The sequence below is a fragment of the Hypanus sabinus genome, chromosome 7, assembly GCF_030144855.1.
Source record: "Hypanus sabinus isolate sHypSab1 chromosome 7, sHypSab1.hap1, whole genome shotgun sequence".
In the NCBI taxonomy this organism is placed as follows: domain Eukaryota; kingdom Metazoa; phylum Chordata; class Chondrichthyes; order Myliobatiformes; family Dasyatidae; genus Hypanus; species Hypanus sabinus.
Genome location: NC_082712.1, coordinates 30946578 through 30961530, shown reverse-complemented (window position 1 = coordinate 30961530; position 14953 = coordinate 30946578). Strand labels below are relative to the sequence as shown.

The 14953-nt window shown below is 42.2% G+C and overlaps 1 long non-coding RNA gene across 1 annotated transcript; it reads left to right on the top strand.

The window, feature by feature from the left end:
• Positions 1-349: 349 nt before the first annotated feature.
• On the top strand, positions 350-11835 carry LOC132396644 (uncharacterized). The gene is made up of 3 exons (XR_009513060.1): positions 350-456; positions 1891-2049; positions 9511-11835. It is a non-coding gene; the product is annotated as an uncharacterized LOC132396644 (long non-coding RNA).
• The last annotated feature ends 3118 nt before the right edge of the window (positions 11836-14953 follow it).

Here is a 14953-nt window from a genome sequence, read left to right as displayed (position 1 = left end):
GGTGATGTATGTTGATACCTTTTGCAGGGAAAAAATGTGACTGGAAACTGAGCAGTTGGGTGGATCTGTGGTGAAGAAGTGCCATGCATGTGCAGTATTGTGTAGGTGGGTTTGTGAAAATGACTGCAGTTACTTTTGTCTGCAAGCCACTGCATGAAAGAATTTGAATCAGTGTGATCATTTGAAGTGCTCTGGTTGTATATTCTAGAGAGTCTATTAGGATCGGCAGTCATGGAAATGATAAGTTGTTCATTGTTATTGAAAGTTGTGTGAGGGGGATTAAATTTATTCTTCAGTGACTACATTTCTCGCAGCATATCCTTCATTTTTTCCAGTTCCCTGATGCTTTACACCATCCTTCCACCTCCCACGTTCCAGCTGCAGCTGCTCGGTCTGTGACCCAGGCCAGACAGTCTCGAACTCTGAACAGAAGGCCAGGCTGGGGTGATGGCAGAGGTGAGGTAGTGGTGTTGTAATTCTGCTGAATCGCTGCAGATCTTAGAGTAATAGGCAAATTGATTGTTTTTGGTGACTTAATTACCAGGGTTGGAAAAGATGCAGAACACGGATCATTAAAGCACGATACGGGCCATTTGGCCCATGATGTTGTGCCGACCTTTTAACTTACTCTAAGATCAACCTACCTCTACCCTTCCATAGCTCTTAATTTTTTTTATCATCTGTGTGCCTCTCTGAGAGTCTCTTAAATGACCCCAATGTATCAGTCTCTACCACCAGCCTTGGCACTGTTCCATACACTCAGTACTCTCTGGCAAGAGGACTGAAACCTTGTCTCTGACATTCCCTCCCCCTACCATACTCCCCCCATTTACCTTAAAATGATGCTCCCCCATGTTAGCCATACTTATGAGAAAGCCTGGATCAATGAGGAGAAAATAGGGAATACCAAGTTGAGCAGTCATTCTCCTGGCACAATATTTGGAGCATTCTCTTGTCATAAGCAACAGGTGACCCACCAGTCTGGAACAGTCTTTGTGAGTGTTGATTGTGAGAAACTTCCTGCTTGAGTCCCCAATCTCCATTGGCAGATAGCTTGTGATGAGTAAAATTTTGAAAAACACTCCCTGCCTGCCAAGTATGCAAAACTGTCTTCTATTTGTGGCAAGGTATACAGCACAGTGCCCTGCACTGGGTTAATACTCACCTTGAAATCCCCACATATGCCAACGGTTCAGGCCTTCCTTTTCTTGATTGCATGGACAATAGGTGTCAGCCTTGGAGAGAATTCCACATGCTCCCAAGCTCTGGAGTTGAGCATCCACTTTAGGATGTAGTGTGCAAAGACACGCTTTATGGAATCTTGGTGTGGCTGCTTCATCCAGTTCAATTCTGGCCTTCCTGCCTTTGAGTTTACCAATAGCCTTATCAAACACCTTCCCATTAGCAGTAAGCAGCTGTGACAGTCGCTGGTTAGTGCTACTATTTGGGCTGCCGTTGACTGTTGATGTCACACTGGAAACTTTAATTGGGTGCCAGCCTAGTTGGATTTTTCTCCACCATTTAGGTCTAAAAAATGCTGGCCCACCACTTTTCAATACATAAAACACTTGACTGTTGTGCTTTCCCACAATATGTCACATTTACTTTCAGTTTGCCTTTGGGAGACACTTTAATGCCTGTATAAGTCTTCAGCGTCACTGAGGTCTTCTCTAACAGTAGCTTAGAAAACAGTCTGTTGTAGTCAGCCTCGATATTTACCCTAGCATTCCTTAATCACTACCTACCAAATGTTAAGCAGAGAGGTTGTTCTAGAAATTTGAACAAGTCTTTAGAAATGCAGCTTCTTTCTTGTGCAGGTCGATTGCAGCTTAATCACATTCCTTGTCTTCACCCCTTCATTCTCTGGTCACTAAAACTCTTTCTTTCCAGGAGCACCCACAAGCCCGCTCATCGATGTAAAGGAAGAAGTTGGGATGGCCTCTATGGAAGTGTCTGCAAGGACCTCTCCTGGTGGGACCCCCTTCCGAACTGTCCAGTCGATCACTGGCCCGACCGCTGAGAGGGTCCAGCTCTGCATTCAGACTGACGGTGACTGCCTTCAGATGCCGTGTGCAGTCTGAAATGCCATTGAAGTTGTGGAACTTGCTGTCTCTGCTTTAATTTAAAAATCCCTCCCCATCTATTTTCCAATATCTTTTCTATTCTATTCTATTCTATTAAACTAATCATCTACTTTCAGCATCCAGCCTTCATTACAAAGCACTATCATCATCACACTTTAGCATGCTATTCGCGGTTTTCCGTCACGCTCTCAGGGTCTTCTGCCTTTGTGATTCCCCCGGGTATGTTTTCATCAGCTGTGGTCAGGTCTGGCATGGCCGGCTGGTGTTCCTCTCTTAGGTTCTCTGTAATTACATGGTTACTGGGTACACTCGATCCCCCACTCTGTCTGTGGGAGCAACAAGAGGGTGAGTTGTATGCTTTAACCCGAGTGCAGTGTTTCCACTGGCTGCCTCGCCGAGTCTGCACACAGACACAAGTATCGCTGGTTAAGAGTACCGTCTGTGGTCCTGTCCATCTGGGGGGAAACCCTGGCCTTTCCAGCAGCACCCTCACCTTGACTTGGTCACCGGGCTGTGGAAGGTCTAGATTCTTTCCCTCTGGCTCTCTCTGATCAGCAATGTGCTACCGTTACAAAAGTATTTCTATCCCTGTAAGCCCCAGGCTCCCCACAACCTGTAATTACCCCATAAGGGAGTCTCATTGCTTGCCCCATCAATAATCCGTAGGGGCTGAGACCCAATGTGCGATTCAGGGTTGCGCACAATCTCATCAGGATTCCTGGTAATACTTCAACCTTTGTCTTTCCCATCTCAGCTATAGCTTTGGCTAAGGCATTCTTGATTGTTCGGTTCATCCTTTCTACCATCCCTAAACTCTGGGGGTGGTAAGGTATGTGGAACTGTTGTTGAATCCCTAGCAGTCGGCACATTTCCTTCATCACTTTCCCCGTGAAATGTGCTCCCTGATCCAAGCTCACCTGAAGTGGGGTTCCCCACCTTGAGAAGATTTCCTGAACTAGGATCCATGCAATGGTGCTGGCGGAGAAGTCCCCTGTTGTGAAAGCCTCTACCCACCCAGTGAAGTGATCCATAATTATTTGACAGTGGCTTTCCCCCTGCTTTTGGGTAGGGATTGCATGAAGTCCATCTGGATATCTTTTCAGGGTGCCCTTGGCTGTGGTTGATCTGCCAGCTGTAGCTTTCTGCCCTTTACTAGGGTTATGCTGGGCACAAATGATACAACAGTGGCAAAATTTCCCAACATCCCTACCCATCCCTGGCCACCACCAGTCCTGTTGGGGGGTCAAGAATATGTTCTGCCTCCCCTGATGCATCACCCCATGATATAACTTCATCAGTAACTGCCTAATACATGCTGGTGCCAGGACTCCTTTATCCCCATGCGTCCAGCTCCCATCTGGTCCCTCCTTCACCATTTCTCCTTCGCTTCTGCCTCCACTTCTTCCTATACTTTATTAAACTGGCTCCCATCATTTCTTCTTGCACACTTGCCATTTCAATTGCCCCTTGTTCCTCTGCTGCCTTATTTGCCATTATATCTGCCTTTGGGGGGACTGGGAAAACTTTATGTTCTGGAGAGAGGCCATTTAGGATCGTTACAGGGCTTGCCACTTTGGGATGCAATCTCAGAATGGTCATATCCTATTACCAATGGATATGATCCACTGGGCTTCTTTACCGGCCATATAGCCGAGTTAGTAGTTGCCGCACTCTCCGAGTATCCCCGGGTGTTTTAGCTCCTTCACTTTACCCTGAACAGCGGTCAGTGCGTCATTTTTTCTAGGGTACTGCTTATGGGGTTCATACAGACCCTCCTCTATTTTAACTGAGTTTATCTTTACTCGACCACAATCCTGCTTAAGTCTACCTCACACTACTGGGAACTGCTGGTTCCAGTCTCTAATGGTCGGGGCAGCTGTGACTATGCTGGCCAGGTTGTGTATTCTATTGGTTGTACCTGTTCACTGCCCCTGACTTGTCCATATTATGTCTCCCTTTCCTGAATCTATAATGGCCCCTGCTTCCCTTAGGATGTCTATTCCAAGGATAGTGACCCTGATATTTGGACATACCCAGAAATACACTGGAAGCTGCACTTCCCCAATTTCGAGTATTTGCAACTCACTTCTTTCTGCTTTCACTGATTTCCCTCCTACACCCCTAATATAAATAACCTGTCTGGTTGTTGACAAGGGTAGGTCAGTTATCGATACAGATGCCCCTGTGTCCACTAATGTATTCCATTGTTGTCCTCATAACAATGCTGTTGTGTACATCCACAGGTCACCAGTGCTGGCAGTGGGGCCCGCCGCCACATATTTTTTTGCCCTAGGAGCCATCTGTACTAGCTCTATGGTCTGATCTACAGTCAGATTGGTCAGACGGGGCACCTAAGGGGTGAGAGATTGTGTGTCTGCTGTGACATTCACCTATTTTTTTTCCCCTTTTTTTTGGACACTGCCTCCAACCATGTCCCAATAGGCCACACCAGTAGCATCTCAACTCTTCCCTCCTCCATCTATTCTAGCAGTTCCTTGCTTCGTGGCTCAGTCACTGGCAAACAGAACTAACTCTTTGGGACATCACAGCAGCTGTACCCACTAAAGCCACTTCACAATTTCTCTTGCACTTTCTTCGGTCTATCTCACTGGCCCAGGAAACTATTGCAGAGTAGGTCGACCCCACTGTTGTGCCTAAATCTAAAACTTCCTGGTGGGCTGAGCTCAGGCCTTCCTTCAGCACTTTCAGGAAGACTTGGTCATCTGTCCCCGGATTAACCAACCCGGAATACTCCTCATACGCTCGATATTTACCGTTTGCACAATCCATGGCTGTCTTATCAGCTTTTTGAATTACTGCCATTATCGTTCCCCAGTTACTCTCGCATCCCCCCCAGTCGCTGCCTCACTTCCCCTTTAAAAAAGCGATACCTTTCTTCATTACTGGTGCTCCCGGTAGTTGCCCAAGTACCATCCCGTACCCCCTGGGACATACTGTCCCACATATTCCTCGGGCACTTTGCTTTTACCAACACGTGTATATCTTTAGGGTGCATCTGGTGAATTTCAACCGTTTCCTTGAGCTTGCACCAGAATTCCAAATTCTCATATGCGACTTTAAGTGAGGGCAACTCTGACAAAATGCTCTGTTTTTCCCTGGGGGTGGTGGGGGGGGGATGAAGGGCTTATGCATAGTCGTAATCAAGGTCAAGGGCTGGCTTGGATCATCAGAATTCTTGACCTGTTGTTCCCTAAATAGATGCCATCCTGACAGATATATCCGGGTAAAACCTCCCCCTGAGATATCACTAAATCCCACGCTACGCAAAATATAAAATACAGATACCAGTTAAACAGCACAAACTTAAAACTGCGACTCCGCAATCAGCTACTTTTGAGCACCTGAACTCATGATTCCTGCTGTATTCCTTTGCATCACACTTGCAAAATGTATACGCTTAAAATGCAGCTCCCAGAAGGAGTATACACGTCCTGTCACATTCTGGCGTCCTGAACCATTGGTAACCACCCTTCACAACTGGTGGCTCTGTCCCACCAAATTAACATGCAAAGTTTCATCTCTTACACACGTGCATGCGCACACACTACTTTTATACCTACCAGTTCAGCTCTCTGCGTTCATGATACCTCATGCTCCCGTGTACCACCAACACAAACATATCCAAGTGTGAGTGCTATTTTAGAAAATACTCACCCACTCTGACTGTTAAGATCATTAGCCACACGTTGGGTCATGAAGGTATCCCACTTCTAGCACCAAATGTTGTCACCTGAATGAAATCGCCAGAGAAAATTACCGGTAGATACAAAGCAGCTTCTTTATTTGACAAAACAAGGTATGGCAGGCCTCATATGGAGATGCTTTTACTGTTTGTGTTCAAAGAGCAGTGATTTTGATGAGAAATAAGAAGTAAGAGAATTTAAAACTGCTTTGCTCACTGCAGCTACAACTATTCAGGCACAGAATTACAAGAAATGGCTGGGAGTGAAAATGAAATGATTTCATTATTTTAGCAAGTTAGTAACTCTGAAGGATTTGAAAGTATCAACAATCATCTTGAATGTTAAAATGAAAATGAAGATTTGGGGGATGCAGTCATTGAAAGCATTTTAGTAACACAGTCCATTATCTACACTAGGTGCCTCTGCTGGTTATTTCCATTTTCAGTCAATCAAAAGAATAAGACAGTGCAAACTGTATGAATTCCTCTGTCAATAGCTCTTAGGAACCAATACACAGTTTTATAGTAGTAATACTGTGCTAGTATTGTTAGTGTTCTAATTTGTTCTTTATTTCATTTAAATATATAATTTGTTTTCAGTTAAACAGTAGTTTGTTGCTTTTACACCTTCTTAACTAATTTCCATGAAACATTGGTTAGTTGGGCCAGGTGCTTAGTTGGGCCAAAATATACTGGTACCAATTAACCAGAATCCACTGTATATTACTTGCATTCCTCCATTTGTCTTAACCATTTTCTTCCTGTGTGTTCATTTTCTCTTTTATTTTCTGTCCAGACTTTAAAGGATGCTATTTTAGAAAATTTGCTGAAGATTGGAAAGGAAGCTGGACTGAAAACATTTGAACAAATAAGCATGCAACTGTTTTACTGGCTGTGCCATATCTTTAAAATTATCCTTCCTTCTTCTTCCTCCAAATTTTGTAATTTCCCTTTTCATTACTTAAGAAGACAGTTTCTAGTGGAGTCATAATCATGGAAAACATGGCCTTTGGCCCAGTTCTTTCATGCTGAGGTACCTATCTCAACTAGTTCCATTTGTTTGTGAATGGCTAATGACCCTCTAAATCTTTCAAGTGCATGCTCCTGTCCAAATATCTTTCAAATTTTCTAATTGTTCCCATTTCAAATTTTACTATTTCTACTGGCAGTTCATTCCATGTACCCAGCACTCTCCTTGTGAAAAAACTTAATACTCTGGCCCAATTTAAATGTTTCCCCTCTCACTTTAAACCTACGCCCTATAGTTGTTCCCTGTCCTTGGGAAAAAGACATTAATCATCCATCTGATCTATGTCCTTCATGATTTTCTGAATGACTGTATGTTTATTTATTTATTGAGATACAGTGCAGAATATGGCCCTTCAAACTGCACCATGCAGCAACCCTCAATATAACTCTAGACTAATCACGGGGCAATTTGCAATGACCAATTAACCTACCAAACAGCATGTCTTTGAACTGTGGGTGGAAGCCAGACCACCCAGGGGAAACCCACGCTGTCAGAGGGGAGGACATACAAACTTCTTACAGACATGGCAGGAATTGAACCCGGGTTTCTGGTACTGTAAAGCTTACCCCTGAGCTCCTATGCTCCATGGAAAACATCTTGTAACTCCCTGTAACTTCAGCCCTCCAATACCAACAATATTTTTGTGATTCCCCTCTGCACCCTTGTTAGCGTAATCATGTCCTTACCATAGTACTGTGATTAGAACTCCGCACAATGTTCCAAATTCTACCTCACCAACGTCTTGTACAGGTTTAACAATGAAATCCCAACTCTTGTCCTCTGAAGGCATGCATGCCGTATGCTGTCTTCACCGTCATGTTTAGCTGTGTGGCGGCCACTTTCAGGGAACTAACTTTCTTTGGACCTTTTCTTCATTGATGATCATAAAGATGGGAGGGTCTCACTGAAACCTACCAGATAATGAAGGGCCTTGATAGAGTGGGTTTACGAAAGGATATTTCCATTTGTTGGGGTGTCTCGGATCTTTGAGCAGAGCCTTAGAATAAAGGGGTGTCCCTTTAAAACTGAGGTAAGGAGTAAATTTCTCAGCCAGAGAATGGTGAATCTGTAGAATTTGTTGCCATAGAGGGCTGCGGAGGCTAAGTCATGGGTGTATTAAACACGGAGATTGGTAAGGGGATTAATTGGAGAAATGGTATTAAAAAATAATCAGCCATGATTTAATGATGGAGCAGAGCTAAATGGCCTAATTTTGCTCATACGTTGTAGAATTTTAAGTACTTCTACCCTGGGGGGGGGGGGGTCTCTGTTCTACAATAGCCCAAAGCCTCATCTTTTACTGTGTCCCATCACTGCGTCATTCTCTTACCTACTAATGTTGCAGCAACAGCTCCTTCCCCGCCACTAAAAGATTTCTGAATGGGCAATGAATCCATGTACACAACCTCACTTTGTTTTGCTCTCTTTTTACACTAATTTCATTTAATATGTATATGTGTGTGTACATATATATACATTATAATTTACATTTTTATTATGTATTGTAATGTACTGCTGCTGCAAAAGAACAAATTTCACAACATATGTAAGTGATATTGAACCTGATTCTGATTCATGCCACCTACATACTCATCCATATCAACTCATTTTTCATGTTAATGCAAACATTTTGTTGATGTGACTAAGAATATACTAGGCAAAGCTGGCAATGATCTGAAAGAGCAATGACCCAAGAAAAGGAAGAAACCAGGTAATTTTAAGAAAAACAAACCATCTAGATTTTCTAAATGGGTCCTGATTATAATTTATTACTCCAGACCTCTGAACTAAAGAAATTCAACAAGTGGTTTGAACATCACATCCCATATTTCACCTTATGGTTTGAACAATGCATTCCATACTTCAGTTTGTCTATTTTCTGTAAAACTGAAACACTATTGTTTTGTGGGTTTGAGATTATTGTGATGAGCTGCTATTTCCCATTACTTCATCTATTCTACATTAAGTAAATTAATGGATGCTTCTGGTTTTCTTGAAATAGCACCTTACAAAACTTTAGCGACTTTGAAAATTTTGATTTTAATCCCCGGTAGGATCACAATCCACCCCAGCCTTTTAGAGTGTCCTCTAATCATAACCTATTCCCTTTCACGTATCCATTCTAATCCATTCTAAATACTGGTTCTCCTGCCACTAGTTTACACCAGGGATAGTCTGCAGTCACCCATCAACCTACCAGCTAGCAGAGGAGACTGGCCTGGTCTTAAGCAAAAGTACTAGCATAGGAATAGCTGAGGGAATTAGAACGGTCAGGGTAAGAATTTAAAATAGAAAGGGAGTGGGATTGGAAATGGACAGAGAAAGTGGCGTGGGAAATAGGAGTGTGCTTAGCATGGAAGGGAAGACATCGAAGGTCAGTTAGCTGAATAGGAAACAAGGGACAGTCAACAGAAGCTTGAAGTTAGAATATTACCACCTGGTGAGAAAATGTTGAATTGCAGGGCAGGGAAGAGAACTAATATAGATAGACCTTTTTGAAAGAGGTGAAATATTTTGGAAGTAAGTAAATTACCTCTGAATTAATGCCAAATTTAAATCAAATTTACTTTGGGTCATTTTGACAATTTATTTCTAATGTGTTTATTAATGAATCTTAAATCGTATACCGCGATAATAAGTACTTGATAATAACTTTACTTTGATTTTGACTTTATTTCATTCAATTTGAATAGGTGAAGGATATTTATCTCTATCCTGAGATGCTAACTGTTCAAAGTGGCCTTTTGACACCAACACTGAAGGCAAAGCGAGCAGGACTAAGAAAATTCTTCAGCGCACAAATTGCTGAACTTTATGCAAAGTGCACTGTATAAACAAGTGCACGTTTTTGAGGCAAATCTAATTAGTGTCTTGTAATTAGTATCTTGATAATGGTAACTGATGCTTTGCAATGATCTACCAGAATATATATATATAGTAGTTTAGAACAACAAGCCCTGTGAGCCAAAAAAAAAGCAGAGTATCCTATTACTGTTAAATTATATTTGATGATGTCCAAAATTACTTATATTTGAAGCATTCATCTCCTTCATGGAGGAATGTCATCATAAACTTGAAATGAAGGGGAAGTACCAATTAAGTTGCACTTGTATGGAAGGATGTAAAGTTGTCACAAATGCACTATTGAATAACATAAGGCCATAAGACATAGGAACAGAATTAGGCCATTCAGCCCATTGAGTCTTAACCGCCATTCCATCATGGCTGATCCCAGATCCCACTCAACCCCATACATCTGCCTTTTTGCCATATCCTTTGATGCCCTGACTGATCAGGAAATGATCAACTTCCGCCTTATATATACACGCATGGACTTGGCCTCCACTACAGTTCTGTATTCCACAGATCTGCTACTCTCTGGCTAAAAAAATTCCTCCTTATCTCTGTTCTAAAAGGTCACTTCTCAATTTTGAGGCTGTGCCCTCTAGTTCTGGACACCCTGACCATAGGAAATATCCTCTTCATATCCCACCCTATCTAGTCCTTTCAATATTCGGTAGGGTTCAATGAGAATCACCCGTATTCTTCTAAATTCCAGTGAGTACAGGCCCAAAGCTGCCAAGTGATTTAAGTATATTAACCCTTCATTCCTGGAATCATCCTTGTGAACCTCCTCAGGACTCTCTCCAATGACAACACATCCTTTCTGAGATAAGGGGTCCAAAACAATTGACAATGCACCAAGTGCAGCCTGCCTAGTGTCTTTATAAAGGCTCCACATAATCTCCTAGCTTTTATTTTCTATACCCTTTGAAATAATTGTCAAGATTGCATTCGCCTTCTTTACCACAGACTCAACCTGTAAATTACCCTTTGGTGGGAGTCTTGCACCTCTGAAGTTTGAACCTACTCCCTATTTAGATAATAGTCTGCACAATTGTTCCTTTTACCAAAATGCGTCATCAGATATTTCCCAACACTATATTCCATCTGCTACTTTTTTTTTTGCCCGTTCTTCCAATTTGTCTTAAGTCCCACTGCAATTGCATTGTTGCCTCAGCACCAGACCATAAGATATACAAGCAGAAGTAGGTCATTCGGCCATCGAGTCTGCTCCATCATTCATCATAGGCTGATCTAATTCTTCCAGTCATCCCCACTCCCCTGCCTTCTCCCTATACCCTTTGATGCCCTGGCTAATCAAGAACCTATCTATCTCTGCCTTAAGTGCACCCAGTGACTTGGCCTCCACAGCTGCTCATGGCAACAAATTCCACAGATTTACCACCCTCTGACTAAAGTAATTTCTCCTAATCTCTGTTCTAAATGGATGCCTTTCTATCTTGAAGTCTTGCCCTCTTGTCCTAGACATCCTACCATGGGAAATAACTTTGCCATATCTAATCTGTTCAGGTCTTTTAACATTCAGAATGTTTCTATGAGATCCCCCCTCATTCTCCTGAACTCCAGGGAATACAGCCCAAGAGCTGCCATATGGTAACTCTTTCATTCCTAGAATCATTCTTGGGAATCTTTTCTGAACTTTCTCCAAAGTCAGTACATCTTTTCTAAAATATGGAGCCCAAAACTGCACCCAATACTCCAAGTGTGGTCTCACAACTGTCTTCTAGATCTTCAACATCAAATCTCTGCTCTTATCGTCTATACCTCTAGAAATGAATGCCATCTTCACCACCAACTTAACCTGGAAGTTAACCAAGTTCCTTTGCATCTCTGCATTTTGAATTCTCTCCCATCTAAACAATAGTTTCCCTGTTTATTTCTTCCACCAATGTGCACGACCATACACTTTCCAACATTGTATTTCATTTGTCACTTCTTTGCCCATTGCCCTAAACTATCTAAGTCTCTCTGTAGGCTCTCTGTTTCCTCAACACTACCCACTCCACTACCTATCTTTGTATCATTGGCAAATTTAGCCACAAATGCAACACTGAGCATCGTAGGAAGTCATTCCTGCCTGTGGCCATCAAACTTTACAACTCCTTCCTTGGAGTGTCAGACACCCTGAGCCAATAGGCTGGTCCTGGACTTATTTCCACTTGGCATAATTTACCTATTATTATTTATATTTATATAATATGTTTATATTATATTAAGTAATGGTTTTATATTGCTATATTTCTACACTATTCTTGGTTGGTGCGACTGTAACGAAACCCAATTTCCCTCCAGATCAATAAAGTATGTCTGTCGTCTGTCAGATCTATTAATCCCATAGTCCAAATCATTAACATTCATTGTAAAAAGGAGTGGCCCCAAAACCGACCCCTGTGGAACTCCACTGGTAACCGGCAGCCAGCCAGAATAGAGCCCCTTTATTCCCACTCTCTGTTTTCTGCCGATCAACCAATGCTCCATCTATGCTAGTAACTTCTCATTAATTCCATGGGTTCTTATCTTGCTAAACAGCTTCATGTGTGGCACCCTGTCAAAGACCTTTTGAAAAACCAAGTACACCACATTTACTGTATCTTCTTTGTCTATTCTGCTTGTAATTTCCTCCAAAAATTGCATTAGGTTTGTCAGGCAGGATTTTCCTTTCAAGAAACCATGCTAGCTTTGGCCTATTTTGTGATATGCCTGTAGGTACTCCATAAACTCATCTCTAACAATTGATTCCAACAGTTTTCCAACCACTGATGTCAGGCTAACAAGTCTATAGTTTCCTTTCTGCTGCTTCCCACCCTTCTTAAATAGTGGAGTAATATTTGCAATTTTCCAGTCATCTGGTACAAAGCCAGAATCTATCGATTCTTGAAAGATCATTGGAAAGATCCTTGCTGATTTGATTCGATGTAAAGCAATACATTTCACTGCAGGTTTCGATGTATTTGTGACATATAAAGCTAATCATTTTCTCCTTGTTATTTTAGAAACATGGAAAACCTACAGCACAATACAGGCCCTTCGGCCCACAAAGTTGAGCCGAACATGTCCCTACCTTAGAAATTACGAGGCTTACCTATAGCCCTCTTATTTTTCTAAGCTCCATTTACCTATCCAAAAGTCTCTTAAAAGACCCTATCACATCCGCCCCCACAACCGTTGCTGGCAGCCCATTCCACACACTCACCACTCTCTGAGTAAAAAAACTTACCCCTGACATCTCCTCTGTACCTAACCCCAGCATCTTAAACCTGTGTCCTCTGTGTCCCCATTTCCCCCCTGGGAAAAAGCCTCTGACTATCCACACAACCAATGCCTCTCATCAACTTATACACCTAATTGGTCTATTCTCTGCCACATTTGTTTTGTTGTTCATTTGTCCTCCATTGATGCTGCTGTCAGTCCTTCCAGTCACTTAAATTCTCAAGTGCTATAAGTCTGTTCAATTATTCAAAAACAGAAGACCACCTAATTTGCTTATTGTTGAATAAATGGGTGTTCTATCACAATATTTTTGCTCCTTATAAATATGAGGCATGCTATTCAGTGACCTCTCCATGCATTGAAATAACCCTGGGACATTGGTTCCTTTTGGATACAAACTGCAGCCTAGTTTGCTCAGTTCTTCATGCTTGACACTGTTTAAACTTCCTGGATAAGAGGGTGGGGCCACTCAATATGTAGCCTGCATTTTTTACTGCTGGGGGTGGTTGATGTGAATGGTGCAATATTACTGGGAGTGAGGGAGAGTGGGGAAAGAACAGAATTGCTCTGTGAGGCAACATTGTCTGGGTCACGGGTCAAAATCATCCACTTCTGTGTCATAAGGAAGTATAGTAAGGACAGATAGAATTGAAACTTTAGAGTCTAGTTGTGGACTGTGGTGGACAATTAAAAAGTTAACAGAGGGAAGCACCAAGAATTCATCCATTTCAATGGATGAATTGTGTGTGCAAGTGACACAGTTTCAAATATTTCAGCCAAGCTCTTGTTGAAGTGTTGGAACGATGGATCCATTTCAGCTTCCACCTAAAATCCATACGCTCAAAGTAAATCAAAAATTGGCGGAGAGCACTGGACAAAGTGCTCTCAAATACATAGCAAAGGCTATGTATTGGAAAGGAAAACATACCAGATGTATCCTGCAGACCACTCCAAAACTAGCTGCACCTCTAGCCAAGCTGTTCTTGAACAGTTCCAACATTGGCAGGGGCACAACATTGTGAAAAACTGCTTGTGAATGGCCAATTCATAAAAAAGTTAGATAAGTCCAGTCTGATGTGTTAAAATTCTAACATGATGGAAAGCATATGGAGTTGCTGGACTCCTTGTCTTCAGGCCTTTGTCACAGCTGAATTCCAAAGGTCAGGTGAAAGAGGTTGCTCTCAACTTGAATCAAGCAGTTGACTCTCTTTGGCATTAATGACCCAATATAAAACTGAAATCAAATGGAATCAGAAAAAATGTACAGAGGCTGGACACTTGCAATAAGAACAGCAAAGTTCAAAACTCAGTATTGAATTCCATAATCTTATGTAGCTTGCTTTTTCTGTCAGTATCAGAACTAGCCACTTCCTCTGTAATTCATCTTTCTATCACAGTGACTCAGTTTTTACCTCTCCATTAGCTCATCCTGATTTGCCAGGCTCATCCCACAGCCCAGCACTTCCCAACCTTTATGTTCTTGTATATTCTCACTAAATGCCCTCTTGTCACAGCTTTTCTTCATTTTCTCTCTTTTACTGCTCCCTATTTGACTGGATGACTTCTACAACATACCTGCAGCTGCTCTAAACTCACCTTTTTTTGTTGTCTATCCAATCCTTCCCACACTCTCTGTAGCTTAAAATGAATGTTTCATTTCTACTACCATGCTGTCAGAGGGTCATCAGCTTGAAACTTTAAATCTCTTTCTCTTCCCATAGTTGTTGCCTAACCAGCTGAGTATCTCCAGCATTTTCTGCTTTTGAAATCAATGGACATCAGTGTGTGGTCTGATGTGTGGTTGTTCAAATGTCTGGGATATCAGTCAGAGTTCCCTGGAGTGCTGTTTAGGCCCTCTCTGCTTTTAAAAAGTGTCTTATGCTTTTTCCTCAAAGACAATCCTTTCATTGTATTGTAGGAGTGGTGGTATTCACCATCATTGTAGGATGTTCAGCTCCATTTGTACCTCTTTGGCAAATGAAACACTCCATTCATACATTTTGTAAACCTAGATAGGCCGAGCAGTGATGTATCATTTACTCCACAGGCCATGAAGATGTC